Source organism: Pyxicephalus adspersus, chromosome 1 (genome assembly GCF_032062135.1).
Source record: "Pyxicephalus adspersus chromosome 1, UCB_Pads_2.0, whole genome shotgun sequence".
NCBI lineage: Eukaryota > Metazoa > Chordata > Amphibia > Anura > Pyxicephalidae > Pyxicephalus > Pyxicephalus adspersus.
Genome location: NC_092858.1, coordinates 21,575,931 through 21,597,468, shown reverse-complemented (window position 1 = coordinate 21,597,468; position 21,538 = coordinate 21,575,931). Strand labels below are relative to the sequence as shown.

General features: G+C 40.0%; 1 long non-coding RNA gene across 1 annotated transcript in view; it reads right to left on the bottom strand.

Annotated features, from left to right (window-relative positions):
- Window positions 1-21,538, bottom strand: part of LOC140325645 (uncharacterized) — an 87,899-nt gene that overhangs the window by 7,680 nt on the left and 58,681 nt on the right. Inside the window, exons 2-3 of the long non-coding RNA XR_011919712.1 lie at window positions 14,664-14,730; window positions 7,609-7,713 (exon numbers count right to left, since the gene is read on the bottom strand). This is a non-coding gene — a long non-coding RNA (uncharacterized lncRNA). The remainder of the gene's footprint in view (window positions 1-7,608; window positions 7,714-14,663; window positions 14,731-21,538) is intronic.

Here is a 21,538-nt window from a genome sequence, read left to right as displayed (position 1 = left end):
ATCACACCCCCCTCCATGCAGATATATGGGGTAATAGATCACACCCCCCTCCATGCAGATATAAGGGTAACTTATCACACCCCCTCCATGGACTCTGATTACAGAAGGCCACAACATGGATCCCTGCGGGTCCCCTGCACATCGTCCGATCATTCATGCCAAGCTGAGCCGTCATTGTCACCCCACCAGTCAGGATGGCACCGGGCACCCCCCTCCCCCCATGTCTATAGTGACAGGCGGCATCATGAACCCAACCATCACCCGTTTAGGGTGAGCCTTGTATGAGCCCCCAGGGAGGGCAGGAGGGGGGCTCAGCACACCTCTGTTCTATGGATCATTAACCCTCTCCTGCCCGGGCGGCAGTCACGTGATGAGGGGCAGGGTGACCCCAATATAATAATGGAGGGGAGGCGCTGAGGTGACAACCCCCCTTCCTTTCCTTAATGACAGATGCCCACCGTCCTCATGGAAGTTACCCTGAACACTGTTATGGCAAATGCCCCAACTACCCCTATATGACAGCTGCCCCCTCCTCAGGTTATGACAGTTGCCCTTCCCCCCCTCAGGTTATGACAGATGCCCCCGCCCAGCCCCCCTCTGCCGGTCCCGCTCAAACTGATAAATTCAAATGCAGGCCCCCCGGATCCCGCAGACCCCCGGGGGCCCCTCAGGGGGTGTCGGAGGATTTTTTAGGAATTTTTTCAGATTTTTCTGTCAGTGTCGGAGTAGCCGGCAGGTGTCCTCCCGGGGGGCGGGCTGTGACAGGCTGTCAGGGGGGTGCAGGGATGGTACCGGGGGGTGAGAGGACACCCCAGGAAGGTGAGAGGTGACCCCAATGGGTAGAAGTGACCCGGCCGGGTGTCTTACCTCAGGAGTGACAGCAGCCCCGGCTCTAGTCAGCGCTCCGCCCTATGACAGCTCGGTGTATGTCCCGGTCCGGCTGTCAGCACTGACACTTGCCCGTCCCGGGCTGCCCTCAGCCCGTCCTCCCCACCAGCTTCTCCCCGGCTCGCTCCGGTCCAGTCATGACTCGAAAATGGCGCCGAAAGCTCAGAGCTTCTCATTCAAATTCGTTAGTGCCAGCCCAGCCAGCCCCGGGGCATGCCGGGAACTACTCCGGCTGTCACAGCGACCACGCCCCCTTCCAACCGATCCTTCTGTCAGACACACCCGCCGGCGACACGCCCTCTCATAACCACGCCCCCTAGCTGCGCACATCCTGGCACAGAGATAACAGCGCGATGTCTGCAGCGATCTGCTCTGCACATACATCGTACGATCAGATCGGCACTGCCGCAAACACCACGCATATCACTCCGCCCTGACCCCAGAAATGGTATTTATTTCTACTTCACAGTAATTTTCCGCCATGTGACTTTCTATTTTTGCTTTAATGCATTACAAATAGGGAGACAAAGCTGGGATGGGCCTGGAAGCATCGAGCCTGTAAATCAACAGTGCTGGCCCGGAAATGCTGTTTGCCTGGCTGGTGACCCGAAAATGCTGCTTGCCTGGAAATGCTGCTTGCCTGGCTGTCATGCTGATCCACTGGCCTCAGTGCTTTCTGTATACATGCAGAGTGTCTTCATTCAGTGATTATTATATAGAACAGAAATGGGAATCTTTGTGATAACCCCGGACATCCATACAGTCCAGGGCCCCGTTTGATAGGACCCGGGGAGGGGGGCTCCCAATATTAGCTGCAGCCTTTATCAGATCGCTGCCCCTCCTCCCAGAATATAAAGACAGAGATAGGAATTCATCGCACTGCAATATATGAATATGCAGGACGTCCTACAGGATCCATAGGCCTACTGTCCAATCCAAGTGTGTACTGTCCATGTCTGTCATGTCTGATTCCATACAATCCACCTCCATGTCCATACAATCCATGTCTATATCATCTACTCACCCATACTGTGCATACTACGTCCATCGCTGTAGTGTCTGAATCCATGTCCATACTATCTGAGACTATCCATGTCTATATTATCCGAGTCCGTGCTATCCAAATCCTTGCCTATACTTTCCATGCCAGTATTATCTAAGTCTATGTCAATACTTTCCATGCCCATACTTTCCATGCCCATACCATGTCCATACTTTCCATGCCCATACTTTCCATGTCCATACTTTCCATGCCCATACTTTCCATGCCCATTCCACTTCCTGCTGTGATCAGCCTGTGTATGAGTTGCCCTCCCCCACAAGCCCCGGGCCTTATACATTCGGTCAGGTATTACCTGGCATCCTATGGCTTGGCACTGCAGGGTAAGTCCTGGGCCGTATTGTGGAACTTGCATTGCGAAGCCTGGGGGGCAATGGCTGATGTGAAAGACAGGACATCGCACAAATCTTTAATGCTTGGACCTCTTTAGCTAGAAACTAAAATTAGTGTCCCCATCTAAATCCCGCATAGGGTTAGCAGGGGTGACCTGCACAGACATTGGCCAGCGTTCATCATTGGGTCTAAAAGTTTCATGCAGAGGGTCTCCCATATCCTTCTTCAATAGTCACATCCTCTCTCTTTATTATGACCATGTACTGGGGCCAGGAACAGCTTTAGACACAGTGGGACCCTGGCCAAATTTAAAGGGGTCCCAAATTCACAGCATTTCAGCTAACTGCTTATCAATTGGGGTCCCAAAGAACGTAGGGGTCCTTGGCTATTGCCTAGTTTGCCCTGACCTTAACCCAGCTCAGCTAGGGAGACATCTTTCACTCTTCTGGTGTGGGAACCCTCATGTGCCCTTTTCACACCACACCCAACGTCCATTCATTCATTCCTCTAGTATTCACTTTCTGCAATACACTTTTTTAGAACTCCAACACTATGATCACTTAAGTAAAAAAAAGTCAATTTCCTCTACGACTGACCATCACAACTCAGAATCCGAAGCTCCTTCTCACGATTAGGCTTTACAGCAATCAGGGAACAAAACCCCCAGGCACCATGGTGCAGGGAGAGAGAAGGGCCCTTCAGGTATGCACAAAATACAGAGAGGTGCATTGCAGTGCCCTTCAGTTTAAATGTCACCCCATTACCCATTACAATGGAGCAGCTTTTTCCAATCTTTTTAACATGGGGGAACCCTTCAGAATATCTTTCAGGTCATCAGGGAACTCTTCCTATAATTACTATATCCACAGCTCAGTGCATTAGTGTGGTGGCCTTAAGGAAAAATCCAGTGGGGGGAATGTCACCCTTACAGGTAACCAAAAAAATCATTGGTGACCGGAGAAGCACAAATTGCTCGAGGAACCCTGGTTGAGAAACGCTGACCTGAAATTCCCCTAAGAATTAAAACCTGCTCTTCATACGAGGCTGTATTACAATTCAGGCTGTAGATTTATCTCTGACAAGCCTATTGTATCTGTAAAACACTTCCACCATATCTCACAATGTGCATTCTGATCTTCCACTCCCGGGCCCCTATGACAAATCCCGTATAAAGTGTGTGGGTGCTGAGTTGATAATCCGGTGGGCACAGTAATCTCCTGCTCTTCGGCTGTTCTTATGACAGCGACATTGCTCACAGAACACACAAAAGCGACAACATTGGTATACAGACATATTGTACCATACAGGAATAAAGCAACGTATAAATCGATTGACTTTGTTTTTATTAATTCCATCATCAGGCCAGGGCACATCTGGAAACCTGGCTATAACACAACACTTATTTACAGCCAAATCATCCTTATCAAGCAAATTAGTGAGAAATGTGCACGCAGATCAGACAGCCTGTCAGCAGATTCTATGCAGGGGTCTTGTGTGGTATTTACATCCCCTGCGCCTGTAATCCTGGGTAACCAACAGATTAGTACAGGTCTGCAACAGATGTAATACAGGAGGATGGATCTTATAGGTAGTGTCATGTACTAAATATTTATTATTATTGGTAAACAGTATTTATATAGCGCCAACATATTAGGCAGCGCTGTACAATAAATAGGGGTTGCAAATGACAGACACAGACAGTGACAGTAGGAGGAGAGGACTCTGCCCTGAAGAGCTTACAATCTAGGAGGTGGGGGAGGTATCACACAATAGGAGGGAGGATATGGAATGGTGGGTGAGTAGTGAGGGTCTAAGAGACAGAAGAAGATGGGTAGCCAGATTTGAAAAGATGGGTTTTGAGTGTTTTTTTAAAGGAGTAGAAAGTAGGAGCAAGCCAAATAGGACGAGAAAGACCATTCCAGAGAGTTGGGGCAGCTCTAAGAAAGTTTTGGAGCCGTGCGTGTGATGAGGTTATGAGTGAGGAAGTCATTAGTAGGCCATTGGAGGAGCGGAGAGAGCGACTGGGGAAGTATTTTTCTATCGGGGGTAAAACAAAGATTATAAATCAGGCTTGGCCAGTGGGCCAGAATTCCATCCACAAGGATTTTTTGCATGGCCTCCAGGATACAGTGTTTTTATTATTACACAGTATTTATATAGTGGCAACATTTTATGCAGCGCCGTACAAAGTCCATAGTTGTGTCACTAGCTGTCCCTCAAAGGGGCTCACAATCTAATGTCCCTACCTCAGTCATATGTCATTAATGTAGTCTAAGGTCAATTTTAGGGGGAAGCCAATTACCTAACTGCATGTTTTTGGAATGTGGGAGGAAACTGGATTACCCAGAGTAAACCCATGCTAACATGGGAAGAACCTGCAAACTCCATGCAGCTAGAGTCCTAGCTGAGATTTTTAACCTGGGACCTAGCAATGCAAAGGCAAGAGTGCTAACCCCCGAGCCACCATGCTGCCCAATAACTGTTCTATTCTGTTCAGATTTAGGAGAGTAGGGGTGGCCCAGTCCTCAATTTGCAGCACCACCCACACCTGAAAGTGTATGTGACTCCCACAGGCCTCTGCTCTGTGCCAATGATCCCCTGCAGCCTTCTCTGTAAGACACTCTAAGTGGTGGTTCCAAGCACTGATATCATCCCCCCCAAAACCAATAGTCCCACATTTTAGGTGACCATACCTATTGCTTGCCCAAATCCTGAATGATGGATAGAAGAGCAGTTTTGTCATCCGGGGTAGCAGGGGATGAGTTACGTAAACCTTCTGTTTTCACCCCCCAGGCCTATATGAGCATTTACCCTTTGGGTATCCCCAACTGCAAAGATTTTTACAAAGAAATGCTAGGGTTCCTCTTTGGGTCTTGTCAAATTTATTTCTGTATGTATTGGGTGGTGCATTGGAAGAAGGCGCCCCTCTGCGTGTCTAATAAAATATATTCTGGCCCCTGGAATACGGATACAATGGTTAAATGCATTGGTTAAACGTTGGAAAGTATTTTTATATTTCTATAGTTAGTTCATTTACAAAACCAAATCAGAGCTTTCTATTTTTCCAGATGCTGCTAAGTGCATCCAGGATCGGTGTTTAATGTGATTAGGACAAGGACACGTAAGCTCGGCCTATAAATATTCTGTCATATGGGTGATAAAACCAAGTAACAGGAAACTGTTAAAAGTACCCAAACTAGTAAAAAGCAGAAGTGGTAACATAGTGGCTGCTAAATATAGCTTGGGGTGTTCTCTTGATTATTGTCAAGTGACTCTCCTGAATTTTTGAGTCATTAACAAATGCACAATATTAAAGGAAAACTCTGTTCTCATTAAAAAATGCATATAACATAGATAAATGTAACAATGAAAACCACAAAAACGCCACCCATTCTCCGCTGGACTGTATTACTCAACATTGCAAAACTCAATATTACACCTCATTCATAAAATCAAGCTGAATTTTTTTAATGGAGGAGAAGCCACTCACAGGGCTTTGACAGACCTTGTATTCTCCTTTAATTTTAATTCTGCAAGCAGTCCTGTATCTGTACATTTGTATGTTGTATTGTAACATAGCTGTGCTTTATTGTTAAGCAGTAATACATGCAAAAATGTTTTTTTGGAACTGGCAAAAAAAAAGTATACCCAGACAAGGTAAGGTTGGACCACATCAAAAACTGTATGGAGCACAGTAGATCCCCCGCTAAAATAAAGGCTTGTATCTGCATGTCACTTCCATCAGAAATCTGGAGAATAGGAGATTTATTCTTCATTTTTGGACAGTGGATGGAGCCAAGCAAAGAATTCCTTTGGTCTCTGGGCCAACTAGTGCAACCAGAACCCCGGACAGACAACACAGATCCAGGCTCTTATTATAGAACCATTTATTCCAAACTGCAAGCAGCTGTTTTAGGCCTATTGACCATCATTAATGAGATGCATGGAAACAATTGCTTTTATAGAGGACGGCTTGGGGAGTCATAGAAAATACAGCCAGATAGGTTACAGGGAGGTGGACGTAACAGAACCAAAAAATCCTTTACGAAAGCATTAGATATATGTTTTTGATAGTAGTCATTACAATATTGACAGCATTTTATTTCTGCACAGAATTCCCCTACTATTCAAATTTATTTTCTGTTTTTTTATTGGCTTCTTGTTTTCGTTTTTTATTTCAAAATTAGGGCTAATCACGTCACTATAGCCTCTCAACTAGCACTCAAGAAGTAGAAGGGGACTGGGTCAGTACCGAAAACCTACACATTTTTTACACTGGACCCAAACACGAACATGAATGTTGTCCATGATTCATACCTTTCTTCTAATTGAATCCAATGTGAATAATATGTCAATTTTGGGTTGGGTGAAAACCTTAACAAATAGATAAGATTAGTGTGCTTAGAGGAACTCCTAAAGCAGTTATGGGGAACCAACAAATTCCATTTTATCAGTGTGTGTAGGTGTGTGAGCAATTCCCTTTATCTCCATGCCATTCATGTCCACCTGGGAGTTTCAGGTGTTCCAGCCCACCTGTGGCCGCACCTGCTAATGCATTTCCTTTCCATATGCCATACATTAAAAAAAATCAACATCACCTGAAAGATGTACAATTTAAAATTTCTCTAGCATCTACCTAATGCACTTCACCATCAGCAAACCGCAACACATGCAATAAAATAACAGGGAGTTGCATTACGGTGCCCAGGAAAAATGCTGTGATATTTTTTGGTCTGTGGATGCAGGTTGATGAGTCCGAGTTAATATAATGTACTTTCACATGTCAAAAAAATATGACGTAAGTGGCCCTATAAGAGAAGTTATCCTAATATTTGGTATTAATTGGAGGAAGCATAATTGTCACCCAGCATTTCAAAAGTTCTGAATCCGGTTGTGCTGCAGTGTTGGCACAGTAATATTATGTATTAAGTATTCCAGTAATATTATGTATTAAGTATTCCAGAATATTTAATTCATGCCTATATATATATATCTTAGTTTTCAGCAAGGATAGATCTGGCTGTACTATTCAACACTTCCATACATCTGTATCCATTGTAATTATAGAACGGTGCAATATTTGGCTCCATAGCCGAGCAGTGAGCACAGCACCTGTGTGTACATCCGTCGCACCGTGGTCATCTGATCCGGTGACTTAGTCCAGGGCTGGAGGGCATGCATTTCCAGCCAACACTACAATGCTACTAAAACAGATTTCCTCACTGCTATACATTACATCTATGTAATGTATTTCTGCAGCGGAGGTTTAACAGATATGCTCTGGAAACACAAAACTAAAGATTGGAAACAAATATTTCTTGACTTACAGTGCTGGAGTGTAATTCCCACCATGAATATTATCTTCATTAGGTTTAATATTCAATCCATGCTTGTGTGTCTTGCCATTGGGTACTCAGTTTTCCTCCCACAACCTAAAAACATAACACAAAGGTAATTAGTTTTAGTGTGTATGTATGATTAAAGCACATAAGGCTTTATTACACTGCTTGACAGGTAAGGATGAACTTTGTAAAACAGTTTTTCTTAAACTTTTTAATATAGGGAGCCTAAAAAAACAAATTCCTGGTATATCCACAGCTTACAGTATATTAGTGTGCCGGTCAGTGGGAAGAATGTCACCCTTACAGCCAAAAAGTCACTGGCGTCACTGAGGTATGAATTGCTCAAGAAACCCGTAATAAGCTCTGGAGGAACTGTAGGGTTCCAAGAAACAACGGTTGAGAAACACTGCTGTGAACCATAACAATTGTTAAAATACATGATTTGTGTGTTTTTTTGTATTTTTGTTATTACTGGAATATTTATCTTACTTACTTAAGTTTTTATTTTACAAAACTTTAGATTACTTATGTTTTTTGTTCTACTTTTTCTGTTTTTTAATAATTGCGGACATAAGATTGAGATATTAATGTACAGCGTTGCGTAATATGTTGGTTCTATATAAATCTTGTTTAATAATAACAATAAATATTAATATCAGTTACACAGGAAACGCATTGTGATTTTCCAAAGGATATAAACATGCAAGGACAGACAAAACATATTTTCAAAAAATGTACCAGGCACCTGTGTGCAATGGTTGCAACATTTAGAAATATGGTTTAAGGCAGCGGTCCCCAACTGGAGAAGGACCCCCCTGGGGGGAGGCACCGGCCAGAGCCGCGGACCATGTCCCCCGTACAGTTCCTAGGCTCAGGGAGGTGGGCAGACTGTGTCCCTGGACACAACCCGCCCACTTTCCCATTGCAGGCTCAGATCTGCGATGGAAGAGTGGCCGGGGTTATGTCATAATGACGTCACTCTGAGGGAGGTTTCACCCCCTATGAGTGACACCTGGCTCCCCACGCATGCGTGGTTGGGAGTTGGTGACTTTAGTGGTCCGCGGGACTGAAAAGTTTGCTGACCACTGGTTTAAGGCTGGGATCACATTCCTGTGGCTACATAGATGTACATTTTAGTACACTGACTTACAGTGGGGTCACGCAATCCATTAATTTGCATAATAGCATCTAAGCATACAGAGTTGATGTGAACTGGGCCTAAGACAGCTTTTCTCAACGTTTTTATCCGAGGAACCCTTGAAATATAGTATAGGGGGTCTCGAGGAATCCCTACAATAGAAAAAATGCACCTTAGATTGGTGGCCAATCAAAACATTGCCCCTAAATTCTAAAAAAAAGGCTTTGGTTTGCTGCAATTTGGTAATCTGTCTCTGTGATACAGTCCTGCAAGATATGATTTTATTTGCTGTTTGATACTTACGCTCATAGCAAACGTTTGTCAGTAAATAAAATGCAGATTGTTATGGCTTACTGTTGCCACATATACTTACATATATTGCTTTTTGTTTATGTGTATATGGTATTTTCCTAGGGAAATCATGGAAATGCATTGTAAAGACATTCCATAGCCTTTCCTAACTATTTACTGCTCACATGTTCTTTTTGGCATTCTTGTATTTCTCAGGTGAAGAGAATAGCAGATGAGCACATGATGGAGAATTCAGCTTCTTTCTCTGTTCTTAGGAAATCTTATAGAAAGTGCTAGTTCCCTTATTGAGAAGGAGCTCAATAACTCATGTCTATATATGGTTGTCTATCCTCCACTAATTATATCATGATGCATAGAAGAATGGAGACTTTTCAATAAAGCGGTATGTAAAACATGCTAGTGGAATTGTCTCATAAAACTTGCAGAACTCCCATCAAGAGCTGCAAGACTGGATGTGACTAAAGTTTGCCATGTACTATGTAATGTTTTCAATCAAATTGTTCTAAATCAATAAGAAAGATTTATGAATCAATTATTGTTCAATATTTGGGAGAATGGTGATTACAAATTGATTGGATAAGGGCATTTTTTTTTGCTTTTGACAATTGGATGTCGATGGTATATCCAATATTTATAGTTGATGGCAAGGATTAAATTAAATCAATTGTAAATGTATTCATAATATTGGCTGAAAATAAAACTGACCGAAAAGTGCATAGTATAGGCTGTGTACACGTTAGATGATTCTTGCCTAATACGACTGGTCGGGTTAATCTTAGGTGAGAATCTGATATGTGTACAGAGGACACCCGACGTCGTTCATGGATCGTCCCAGATAGACCGACGATAAATGACTGCAATAAAAGAGAAGGGAGGAGAGCATATCGGGGTGCTGCTCACTCCTTCACCCCTCATAGAATAGAATGGCGCTGTGTGTATAGTGCTTGTTCGTTTCTCTGGAAGTGAATATGATAGATCATGTCCAGTGACAATAATTGAACGTGTGTACACAGCTTTACTCCCTATAGATTACCGGTAGTCCCTGGGTTACATAAGAGATAGGGACTGTAGGTTTGTTCTTATGTTAAATCGGAACAAGTACATTGATTTAATATTTGCAATTAGGACAGATGTTTGTCTCAACATAATATTAGGCAGCGTGGTTACTGTAAAAAATCCTCACTGTGAGCTAATCACAAAGCAAAAAAAAAACTTTATGGAGCCTAGACATTCATTAACTTCTGGAGCAAGCTGTGCTCTGATATGCAAAAAGAAACAACTGCAGAGTTTGTCTTGGTCATTAAAGAGTTACAAGATATTACAAATCAGCTCAGCTCTTAAGATCACACTCTGCTGTGTTTAGCAAAAGATTTCTTCTGCAAGTCATGCAAGCTGCCCCCTCCCCCCATCAAGCCTCTGTCCTGCACACAAGCAAGCAGGGAATCTCCGTTTGTATTTAGGAGTCATCCGTATGTCGAATGTCCTTAACTTGGAGACTACCTGTACTCCCGTTTGTTTCAACAACTCCTTTTTGAAATACATTATCATGAGCACCCCTTATTGTAAGTTAAAGCGGTTATGTTTTGTGTTCACATTTCACATCTCTCTAATTACTTTTAGTTATATTTCGCACATCTTTTGTGAAGTTTGTATGGATGTCTGAGCCCCCATTGGGGAGATTTACCCCTCTTTGTACTGGTGGCCAGAAACGAAAGTCCAAAACAGCTGTCCCCAGAACAAGGAGGTGGGAGCAAATCTTCCAACGGGGACACCCATTCCAAGATGCATCTAAGGGGGAATTCTTTTTTCTTTAGCGGATTTCCCCCAAATTCCCCCAATGGTATTTAGCAGAAAATTAAGACGAGAAGATTTGTAACCCTTTCCTACTCAGGCCAATGTTTGCCATATTTCATGATTAAGCCCCCCAAATGCTGTTTCTTTATCCGGTATTATTATTATTATTATTATTATTATTAATAATAATAATAATAAACAGGATTTTTGTAGTGCCAACATATTACACATAGCTGTACATTAAATAGGGGTTGCAAGTGACAGAAAGATACAGAAAGACTCCGCTCAGTCAGAATGCTCTTACATGCCACTCATCATTGGACAGGGAAATATAAGTTGTTGCAGGTCATTATGGAGAAGATCCCAATAAAATATGTAAAACTAAGGGGCATATAATCATCAGGTAATAAAATGACTAGCAGACAGGAGATGCAAAACTAGGAAGTTCATTTATGCTGCTCTTGTAAGTAAAATAGACCTGAATAGCCAATACACCTCCTGTGTTCTAAATGAATTATATAAATACACCAATTATTTAGGTATAGGTTCATTATAAAATCTTTATGCCTATTATATGCCTAAATTTATGGTGCAGTCTGAACAAATGCAAGGTTGTGCTGTGCTGTCTGTCAGGAGTTCCCAAGGCATAATACCCTAATACAGACATACAAACATACAAATAGTAGGGATTTATGTATTTAACCATTTATTTGTTTGCCTGAAGTACAGTTTAAAAGTCATTGCCAAACAAGCAGACAGGCAATACTTTTGCTTTCTTATTAGAAGCATGCTTTGCAAACTGAGTGTCATGAAGTATCAATGCTATAAATGTGTTATGAATTATTTACCAAATAATAAGAATAATGTGATTTCATAAAATAATAATAAAAAACAGTTCCCTTTACTTTTTATGCAATGGGGACTCTCTTTACCTTGAATTACCTACAATGTCTCGACCTTTTCTTAACCTTTCCCAAATTTATATTTTACTATTTCTATTTAGAACACAGTTGGGTTAGGCAAGCTGTGCCGGTGCCTAAGGGAGGTTCAACTTGTGTACATCCTCTTCATCTCTAGCATTTCCAATTAGTTTGTAAGCCGTTCCATTAAAAATATACTGCATCACACATTACTCCCCTTCCTAAGTGCATTGGGGTTTGGAGTTTGTGTCTTATTTAATATCAGCTGAAGTGGATTTTTTTTTTAAAAACTTGCCGCTCTGAGTGTAACACAATTGAATTAACAGACGGAGAGGGTACACTATGATTTGCTTGTTATGCTTAGCTAGTGTAATTTGAGAACGGACTTACCTCGCCAACTGAAATAGTCAACTGGAAGCCATCAGGTATTTTGACAAGAAGACTGAAAAAGGTTAGAAATGCTGAATTTAACTCAGCAAACCGCAAGTAAAGATAATACCGAATTAATATCCCCTGGGATGGAAGTGATGAATGCTTCGAAAGGGTCAAGGCCAACACATTATATAAGTTTGTACGTCGTTACATACAAATTGTAAGACGGCTTCTGGGATTATAAATTGATCAGTGCAATGTACACCGGATAACTAATGTTGTATTATTTGTATTTTACATCACATTTACTACTTTTCAACGTCAGCCAAGGTGTCGGGTTCATTACTAGACTAAACAAGGACAGAAAACAAGATTCAGACTTATTATTGAGTGGAGCTCCTCTGAAATACAGCTAGATTAATATTCTTTATATTCTCCCTCTCCGACCCCTATTTCTCTCTCTCTCTCAATGGTGAAATAAAATTACCTTTGGCCCCTGGCAGTACTCAACACTCCTTTCACTTCTTTTTTTTACCATCTGTTATACTCATATTCCACTGGAACCCGACTTGTCATATTTGTCAACATTCTGAATCCACTTTAAGATTGACCATGTGTTCTAGCCAATACATTGCCTCATGCATCTCAAGTTCACAATAGATGCGTTGAAGGCATTTCCATCAGTTACTGATACCCTGAAGGCACAGAAATTATCAATACGCCATGAGTACATGGCCAGATTTTCACTTCTGATCCCATAAAACACACTGATCTAAAGATCCGAGAGGTCCCGGCAGTGTGGATAGGCAGCTACACTATAGGCCTAATTTATTAAAGCTCTCTAAGACTGGAGAAGATAGACTAGCGTTGGAGAACCTGGGTGATCTAACAAACTTGAAATGGTTTCATGAAAACTTTTTACTATTGTTTTCAATTCTGGACTAGATCCTAGGTTTGTTGGATCATCCAGGTTCCCCAATGTTAGTCTAAAGCTAGGTACACACTTCCAATAATTATCGTTAGAAAAACGAACGATTACGACCGATCAACGATTATGCACAATTATATTTGAACGATCGTATTTTGCACAATTCTGTACATGCTGTGACAATACGATCGTTCAAATATAAGCCACTAATAGTGTACACAGGCTAGATTCGATCGTTCAAACGATGCAGGGAGTGACATGTAAAGGAGAAAGTATATTGCAGAAACATACACAATCACTGAACGACTGTACACACGATAGATAGTGAATGATCTTCCGCCAATCAGATCTGGCGTGGCGGTCGTTCCTTTCCAACGACAATCCTTATTCGTCGGCTTCGTTGGTCACCTTTTTTGTGAACGATTTTCGGCCGATCGGTCGTTCGTTGCCAACGATAATTATTGTGTGAACTTCTTAAGCGTGAAAGCCCAATGGGTTTTCACTCTTATAAAGTTCAGGTGCAATTATCAATGTCATACTTAGAAACTAATTAAACTAATTATTTTTAGTGCTTTATGTTTTGCCTTTTTCAAGTGTGGAATAATTTTGGCTTTAGAAACATAAAGCAGTGTGTATAAAGAAAAACAAATGGTGTCTTCATTTGGGTTTTATGACACCCATATACTGCAGATGGTCATCTAACAATGTTCTGGACAAGACACACATCCAACACAGCCTTTTCTCAATCTTTTAACCCTTGAAATAACTTAAAGGTCCTTAGGGGACCTCTGACAATATTTACAATATCCACAGCTCACAGTACATTAGTGAGAGGGTCACTGGGAATAATGAATTTTACACAACTGGCCATTGGGAAGAATGTCACCCTTACAGATTGCCAAATAGATCATTGCTGCCAGTTGTAACTGACCCAAAAGGCACAACTTATTATTTGCTCAAGGAACCCCAAGCAACCTCTGGAGGAACTCTAGGGTTGAAAAACACCGATTTAATACCAGCTGGCAAACTATGGTACTTATTGCCCATCATTGGTCACATAATTATGGCAGGGTAGAGACATTTCGGTTGTATGTCATCATGAAGCATTCACCCATTTCTGTTGAATCTGGAGCAAATGACCAATCATGATTCATGATATGAATTTCTATCAGTTAATGATACCTTCAAGGCACAGAAATGACAAACACACCATAGGACAAGTACATGGCCCAATGTTCACTTTTGATATAGAAAACAAGCCGATTTAAAGATCAAAGAGGTCCTGGCTGTGTGGATACCTGCACAGCTACACATTGAGCCTGATTTATAAAAACTCCCCAAGACTGGAGAAGATAGACTATCATGGGTGACCCAGCGAACATGGAATAGATTTCTTAAGAATCATACAATATTAGTTGGAAAATGTTTGCAATTCATTCTAGGTTTCCTGGATCACCCAGGTTCTCCCACAATAGTTGGAGAATCAGGCCCAATGGTTTTTCAAATTAGAGAAGTTCAGACTATAAGAATATATTTATATAGGAATATAAATGTAATACTTAAAATGTACACTTACCCTAATTGTTTTACACTCATCCTAACGGTTGTGGATTTATTTTGCCTTTAGAATTTTGAAGCAGTACCTATAAAGAAAAAATGGCAAGACTTAATTTGGGCATTTTGATACTTATATATAGTAGATGATAATCTTACAATGTCTTGAAAAACCAACACATTGAGGTGGGCATAATGTCTAACAAAAGCTATTTCCATTACCCATTATTGGTCACGTGAATATGGAAGGGTAAAGGATTGTAGTTGGGTTTGTCCTCATGAACCAATCAACCATTTCTGTGGAATCTGGCAAAGTTTTAGAACAAAATATTCCCAGTGCACACATATTCATGAACACATTAGTGAAGAATAGAAGCAAATCCAATGTACGTCCAGTAGGAGATGCAACTTCATGCCCTGTTGTTGGCAACATGGATGTGTCACTGCTATGATTTCTGTTGGTTGTTTTTGATATGAATCAATTCACCCAAAGTCTATATTATAAAAGACCAACTGTTGGTCTGACAATCTGATTTTTTCACAGTAATCCTCATCATTACAATTTGTTAAATGATATTCCACTGTGTAGTGCTTCTCAAGCTTGGGGGAACGCTTGAAATAACTTTTAGGTCCCCTTATATGAATATCACAATATATTAGTGTGGTGGTCACAGGAACAATACTGACCACTGGGAAGAATGTCACCCTTATAGATAGCCAAAAAGATCATTGGTGTCACTTAATCTGACCAGAGAGGTACAAATTGCTCAAGGAACCCGTAGCAACCTCTTGAGGAACCCTGATGGAGAAACACCGGTTCAAGGGAACTGCAGAGTGAATTTACAAACCTTTGTTTTATAAGTTTAGCTTTGTTTAGCTCTGAGTTTAGCTTTGTGACGACTGATCTGGATAAACTATTTAAGTTGTGTTCTAGGACAGCAAAACTGGAAAAATGCATATTCCCGTACTTTTGTTACAAACCTGAACTTTAATGAAGCAAAGAATTTACGAAAATCTGGCCTACATTTTTCCTTACGGAAATGCAGCAGAAGGCAATCCTGAGAATAAACCCGTACTTGGTAAAATCCTGTGTGATCTGGGACACCCGGGAGGAATAAATGAATACCAAGGAGACCATACAGCTCTCACCATTCTATCTATATCTATATATATATACATACAGCGGCTGCTGTGTGTGAGCCCCACTCAGAGACACAGACCTTTTCATAACAATTTGCAAAGTAACAATAAACCTATTAACACTGGGTAACAATAACCACCTATTAACACCAAGGATGGAGAGGTACACTTTCATCAGTAAAGCTGGGTGACACAGCAGACCTAGAACGGATCTGGTCCAGGATTTAAAGCATTTGCTAACAAAAAGCCATTGACTTTGAAGAAATCCATTCCAGGTTTGCTGGATCATCTAGCTTCATTGATGAAAGTGTATTCTCTCCAGCCTTGGAGAACTTTAATAAATCAGGCTCATTGTGTTCAATCCATTGACTCTGGGGTCTTCCTGAGGTCTACATCTACTAAAGTAAGCATTATAAAATAACTGCAGATCTCAGTACACTGGATATGTTTTTTTATGTCCATTCACACCGCATTGGGCCCAATTTATTAAAGCTCTCCAAGATTGGAGAACATAGACTAGTATGGTAGAACCTAGGTGATCCAGCAAATTTGGAATTGATTTTCTTAAAATTATTTGGTGTTATTTTGCGATCCTGGACCAGATCCTCCTCAGATTTGGTTAATCACCCAGGTTCCCTCATGATATCTTCTCTATTTTTAAAGAGCTTTGATAAATCAGGCCATAAATCATAAATATTTGGGTTTGTCAAGGACATGAATATTACCCCAGTACAGCTGCAACATGTACATGCACTATAGAGAAGCACAAAGTATTTTGTCCATGCATGATGTGCTAGGAAAAATGCAACCCGCCCTACATGGTTGAGGTGTGTTTCAGCTTCTTTAAACAATCCGCTTTATGCAATGTGCCCCAATGAAAAATACATTCATTGTACTGAATTGTACTAAATACAAGCTAACACATTTAAAAGCCAGGTTCCTACACCCTAAAATAGTTTTCACTTTGCAAAATTATTCTAATCACTCCACCAATAATTCTGGAAAGACTTACAATTTAGAGCAATTTATGGACCATTCAAAAAATATGCACATATGTTTCAGCACACCATAATGCATCGATCATGTCAGCTATGATTAATTTGCGTGCTACAAATGAACAATGCTAGTTTGGGAGTACAGTGATATTTATTTAGTACTGAAATTGTCAGATGCCATTACAATAATAATAAAGTAACAATATATATATATATATATATATATATATATATATACAAAGCAATGCATTATGTGTTAAATATGGAGTAATATAATAATTATTATAGCATACCGCTTTTCACAAAAAATCTATATTTAGGGAGTGAAGCAGAGGAGAGCATGAAGTAATATGTTTGGGGTATATCAGGTTTCTCTAGCTGACAGCTTGAAAGCCACATGAGGAGCTCAGTTTCCTTGATGTGAGAATTGCACTCCTGGATACTAATTTGTCACCACCGAAAGAAAATCTAAAACCAGCACCATCTACCACCGGCTTAACCTGAGACACTTAGGGAACTATTACCATGGCTAAATTCTGCAAGGAATGGATTACCAAGAAATGTATAGATGAAAAATGTAGACTGTTCAGCACTGACATAATTGCTTTATGTCATGTCACACTTTGTGTTAGTTTTTGCTGCCCATTTTATCTTTATATTACAACGTTTGACATTCAATGCTGCAATGCCAAAAAAGAAGTTTAACTGCAGATTGGAAAAACAAATTGTGGAAAAAGAAAACAGTAAAATAAAAAAAAGCTCACATTAAGGAAAGTTCCTTCATCAGCATCTTTCTGGTAGATATGCCAGGTTGAAGGGAATGTAGCTGGATTTTGGGCAAAAATTGTGGAAAGTCCGTTACATTGGTCAAGAATGTCCACAAAGCAGTTTAGTCTGTGTTATTTTAAATACAGTAAAAAGGATGGAGAAAACGTCCAAGCAAGACTATGTGAATTATTAATGCCTATAATTTATGGAAAAATTATGTATTTTGTCTTTTTGTTAAAAAAAAAGGCCTGTGGGATTTTTACAGCAAACATCTCACTAATATGTGCTGTGTTATTTTACAAGAGAAAATGTCCAGACAAAGCTGTCTGAATTAATAAATCCCAAAAATATTATGGAAAAATTATACATTTTGTATGTCTATTTATAAAGCAACAATCTGGCATTCATTAAAATATTCCCTGTTAGAGACTCTTCCAGGTCAATGTGTTTTAATGGTTTATTTCTACACCAGGGAATTTTTCAGTGAATGTAAGATTCACCGCTTTACACATAGACTCCTTTTGTCTATATATAAATATATATATATATATATATATATATATATATGCAAGAAGAGAGCCCAATCACTTGACCAGCCCATGATCCAATCAAAAAGTGTGTGGTGCACAGCATAGGAATACAGCATTTGCCTGATTTATTAAAGCTCCCCAAAGCTGGAGAGGATACAACTTTATCAGTGAAGCTGGGTGATCCAGCAAACCTGGAATGGATATAGGATTAAAAACATTTGCTAGCAAATAGCAAATGACTGAGGAAATCCATTCCAGGTTTGCTGGATCACCCAGCTTCACTGATAAAGTTGTATCCTCTCCAGCTTTGGGGAGCTTTAATAAATCAGGCTCTTCAAGCAGACTTGGCATTTTTTTAGTTATTTAAAAAGGTGGCCTTCTGTCTTTACTGCCGCCTGGCGGCTGCGGGCTGCTCCTCATGCTCATGCACGATCTACATTACATTTTCGGGAAGAAATGCACCCAATCTTGGGCCTGCACAGTGCAGGATCAGGTGATGTAAGAAGAACCTGGAAAAAGACAGAAAAAGATGGCATCACCTGCTGTCCTGTCCACACTAAGAATTCTAGGATGGCACGGTACCTACTGGAATCGGATTGCGGAGGGATCGCGGGCTTATTGAAAGTAAAGGTTAGTGTTTTTTTTAATGAAAGTTCTGCTTTATATAATTCCCTTCCTATTTCATAGCAATTCCATTAACTGCAATATACCAATGTAAAAAGCAAATAAACCAAGAATATTTTCATGGCTAAATGTATTTTCAGTAAGTATATGAGCAAAGATCCAGAAAGACACTTTAAATATTCATATTGTATTTTAACACATTTGCAGTATTCCAGCTCATTTGTCCACCAGCACATTTTCAAAGTGCAGTGTTTGGCAAAATGCAGACTCTTATTTTATTTTCCTTCTTCATTTTTTTTTTCTTTCACCAGTCCACACATGTGCCATACATGTGTTTTAAATCACATATCCAACTCTGTGGTTGACTAGAGAATCTGTTTGGAAATATAGCTGAAATTTACCTGGACCACAAATTGAAGAATAAAATACATAGTTCTAAAGTGGGTTTGAAGGAAAATTCTCACAGTAAAAACTGTTAGCAAACCCGTTTAACTAAGTATAATATATAGCTATATATATATATATATATATATATATATATATATATATATATATATACATATATATATATATATATATATATATATATTATCAGCACAAGGATTTTTATTTATATACACAGAGATATACATTTACAGATATATGTCAGCCAATGAGTCTTTTGGCATTATCTATTCTTCTGTACAAAATATTGAAGTTACATAAAGTGCTGAAAACTGATGTGGGAGTGGAATGTACCTGAGATTTGTATTTAATCACAAATAGAAAACAGCTTTTATTTTTTTGGGGCAATATACAACTTTAAACCTGGACTATAACTAACAACTTAAATCTGGATTCACACCTTTGCATTGTTTGGCTAATGCATTTTCCATTGAAATTTTTGGAAATTCATCAAAACACGTCAAGGCGCACATCAATGCACTGTCATTACATTACTTGTTGATGTGCAAAGTAAAGTACACACAGTATTAGCACGCATTCTGATGAGTTTCCTTGGAGGTAAAAGATGGAAGATTCTAAGTCCCTAGATGTCAAAGCTAAATTTGTTTCAAGGATTTTTTGGTTTTCAACTTTTTTATTTTATTTTAACCTGGTGATCAGATCCTGCCAGTAATAAACTTTCTGTCCTTGGGTGATAAGCTCACTTACTGTATTGTATCTACGGGAGGAAACATTTTTACCATATAAGAGAAATACTGTACCCCTCATTTTCTCATCTTGACCAAACATAGTCTAAGTAAAGAATTGGGCATGTGGTATGAGATTTTTACACATCAAAAAGTGTTTAGCAATGACAGAGAATGTCCCTGACTTTATTATTGCTATAGCACTTAATTGTATAACAGCCAAAAATCTAGCATAAAAGTAAGAGTAATACTGTAATAATACATCGGGCCTGATTTATTAAAGCTCCCCAAGACTGGAGAAGAGAGATTGTCATGAGTGAACCTGGGTGATTAAAAGGACCTATAATGCATTTGATGCAGGAATAAAAACTTTTGCAAATATTTTTAAGAAATTTCTTCCAGGCTTGCTGATTAACCCAGTCTATCTTCTCCATTCTTGGCGACCAAAAATAAATCAGGCAAGTGTGCATTTTGTCCCGGGTGTGCCATTTACACCATCTGCCAGTAAAAGATCCACTACATGCATATAGGTGGAGATGTTTTTAAACTATCTATAGCGAGAACCTGTCAGTATTCTTTTCTTCTCTGTTAATATTCTTCTCTTTAAAGCTCTATGAGTGACAACACACAATAATTATCCTTGTATGGAAAGGTCTAAGAAGGCCTGGATTTCTGGACAGGTCAGGTTGCGGTCTAGCATGGTAAGGTTTCATGGAATGGGCATCTTTGCTATTGTGTGATTATATCATGGGCCATTTAAAAAGAAAATATCTATGCAAAGGTTGAGGTCATTAGTGAGGACAATCAATGAAGTGGAAAGTATTTAGTAAGGGTGGTCAGAAATGAAGATGGAGAATGAGCTATAGAATGACAAAATCAAAGCTTGACAATTGTATTCCTTTTAAAGTTGATAGGCAGAGGGACCCAAAGCGTGGATAGAAATTTCACGAGGAGTTGGCCAACCCACTTACAAAACCAGTAAAAAATTATTGTACAGGTTGACTTTTAAAAATCTGGCCATCAATAATATAGTTCCTTCAGATTTCTGGCATGGATTTCAGGGCACATTTTCAAATTTACACTGTTTTCTGGAGGCACCGTTTATGTTTTGATGGCGCTGTACTCCAGAATCAGCTGTTGGGTTTTGCTTGCACGTGCTTTCCTGCTCATTCCTTCTCATTAATTTGCCACTGTATAGCCCCAATATGGATTTAGCACTAATTTACAGGACTGTACAGCTGGTAATTTTCTGTTAAATATATACAGCATATATAGCCGTAAAAAATCCAGAATTTTTGAAAATCCTGCACTCCTCAGGTCCGGAGGTTGCTGGATATTTGAATGTCAACCTGTACCCATAAACACCAAGGGTGCCAATCTCCATTGTGGAAAGACAAGAAATGTTGAAAAGAAATATTTAAAGGAACTAGATGTAGTTATTTACCCAAACTCCTCTGGCTTATATATGTGATGATCTTCAAACATTTTTTATACCATCCACCAAATTAATAAATGCATTCAATATAATACAACTAAAAGCGTTAAACCATGCACTGCCGATCATTCATAAAAATGATGATCATGTCAGATGAATGCCTTTTAATGAATGGGGCGATGCCAATAGTACTCTTATCTTTGCAGAATGATGGCACATTGCTGGTGATCATGGTGATGGCCGGCTTTATAAATGGGCCCCCATTCGGGAAAGAA